This window comes from Epinephelus lanceolatus, chromosome 16 (assembly GCF_041903045.1).
Source record: "Epinephelus lanceolatus isolate andai-2023 chromosome 16, ASM4190304v1, whole genome shotgun sequence".
Lineage (NCBI taxonomy): Eukaryota > Metazoa > Chordata > Actinopteri > Perciformes > Serranidae > Epinephelus > Epinephelus lanceolatus.
The window spans coordinates 29,280,206-29,283,078 of NC_135749.1; positions in this window are offsets into that span (position 1 = coordinate 29,280,206).

A 2,873-nucleotide genomic window follows, 5' to 3' on the forward strand; every position below is an offset into this window, starting at 1 on the left:
CATGCACTAACTGGAATGTGTGGCAGAAACAGATAGTGTTGTATCTTAAAGTTAACTCAAGCTGAAACTTGGGCAGTGAGGTACAAAACTTCACAGGGCTGGTAGCACACTGTGCTCTATCTCTTTCTAGGCTGAAATGCACGGCAGTTACAGCCAGTTCTCACGTAAGTTCTCAAGGTTTCACAGGGCTGGTGGCACGCTGTGATAAATTACAAAGAACAAAGAGCAAAAAAATCAACAGGAAATTCTGACAGCTTGATCAGATTGCATTGAATACGTGGTATTCAAATGCCAAACCAAAATCTTACAAGGGTAGGTCAACTTGAATAGCCAGCAGCAATAGCAAACTCTAGTGTAACACTATGAAGACTTAAAGATAGCAGTGATCAGTCACACAATGTCTCTCAGTTTGCTTTAGCCTTATGAATAAATTAATTCTCACCACAATGTACTTGTCTGTAAGTACAGCTGGAGGTCTACTGCTGTAGCAGACTAGTGGTGTGAATGTTAAGACCTTCGGGTAGTCTGAAAGTAGAATCAAAGATTTTTGGTGTGAACCAAAAATGTACACTGATATTAATATTGCACAATTGTGAATGAATGTCAGTGGTACTACACCTCGCAACGGGCTCCATAAATGTTGTAAATTACAACAGTAGGTCTCACAGAGAGGCACCAAAAATGTAGGGAATCTACTAGGCGTCACAAGGAGGCACCAAAAATGTTGTGACTATGCCTCCCCAAGCGTCTGACTGCGTAATAGATCTCCAATTAGAGTATCAAATTGGCTATCTGAAATAATTAATCATTATTGATAATAATGATTAATTATGTTAAATAATGTGACTTAATTTACGTGTGTGTGTGTGTGCAAGAGAGAGAGGGACAAAGACAGGTGCGGTAATCAAAGCTGGCTCCAGATCGGGGGAGGTGTTGTCTGACCGTGTGGTCAGGACAGAGACAAAGGAAAAGAAGCGGGAACTTTGAGCTGCCTCTTTGGGTGTAGCTCTGTTGAAAGCAAATTTGTAAATGTGTCTATGTGAATGTGATATGTGTTGCAAAGGGTCTGGATTACTGCAGAGGATGTTTAGTTGCGTGCAAGACTGTCTGAGAACAGCATTAGCAAACTAACCTTACTTAGCTTTGGCAAAGCCAACCAACCAATAACCTAACTGCAAACAATCACAACACTGACTCAATAAACAGCATTAAATCACATACAACAAGTTAGACAGTCTTGCTTAGCCTGTACAGCTGTGATAAAGCTATGCCCAGTTGTTACGTTACCAATCCTTGAATGTTGATTGTCTTGATTCCCCAAAAAGTTATGCCATTCAGAGTCGAGCCCTGCCACCACTGCAAAATGTGCTGTAGATGGGAGCACAGATGGGAATCCTGTCTTGTAAAGCAAAAATGTGAAATACTTCAGCTTTGGAACTGGCTTGTTTAGTTGCCAGATGAAAGGCTGACCAAAAGGTTTTCGAGTGGGATAGAGCACAGAATTACCCCTGGTCATGAGATGTCTCTGCAGCATTTTTTCTGAGTTATATTACATTTTCAGTAATAATTTGCATTGTAACATAAATACAGTCAAACAAAAACTACTTCACCTCCATAGGAAACAATGGAAGGAGGAGATTTGGAGCAAGTCCAGACTTAGAAATTATGTTCAAATTAAAGAAGTTTACTACACATTAAACTCAAGGAGGGGTCAGAGGTCCATGTATGCACAGATCTGGTACCTCACCTCGGGTAATTGAGGCAGGTATAACGGTATCCTTGAATCATTGTGTTTTGGTGATCTTGAAGTTGTTAAAGATGAATCTCATTTGCTGTGAAAGCATTTGGCGAAGAAGCCTGACATATTTTGGAAGTCTAAGTGTGATATGTTGAGCTGGTTCTTCAAAGAGGAAATTTATGTCTTAGCCAGATTCATTGTAAAACATGGATATTCAGACAGAAAACACGGTATCCTATGTAATTCTATAATCTTTTATTATTGATTTGCATATTTTTGAAAAGCTTATTTGTTTATCTGTTTGTATATTTTGAAATTCTCTTGTCATGAGTATGTGGATATAAATTCATGAAAAGACTTTGGGGCCATCTTTGAATGTTTGTACTGAGATCGTTTTGGTGTCTTGTAGGCCCATGTGGGCTGGGCACAATTATGTGCATGACTTTTCAATAAACCAGTCAGTCAATCAACATTATCCCGCTAATGTATGTTCAAGTGTTCATTTCCCCCGATAAGTTGGTTTTAATTCGTTATTTGATTCTATAAACACAGTCTGACCATCTCGAGCTTTTATCTTGGTACTTCCGGTGACCGGCAGTGTGAATTTGCATATTAGCTAAATATTTAGTTTCACCCAGAACATTTAGATTTAACATTTAACATTTAGATTTAGATTTAGCATTTAGATTTAACATTTAGATTTAGATTTAATATTTATATTTAACATTTATATTTATATTTAGCATTTATATTTAACATTTAGATTTATATTTATATTTAGCATTTAGATTTAACATTTAGATTTAGATTTAGATTTAATATTTAGATTTAACATTTAGATTTAGATTTAGATTTAATATTTAGATTTAACATTTAGGTGCCACATTTAATATTTAGATTTAACTATTTAATATATTTCTAAGTTAACAAATATTGCTGTAAATGTGGTAAAAGGTGACGTTAAAAAATTCACAATACTTTTTTAAACATTGTTTGAAGCTAAATGTGGCAAAATGTTGATGTTATTTTCAGCGTGAGACACTTTACAAACGGCACCCCATACAGCTGCCGCGGCAAGTCAGTGGCACCTGAGGATGCCACCGGAAGTGGCCACAGCAAACAGCGACAACTGCCG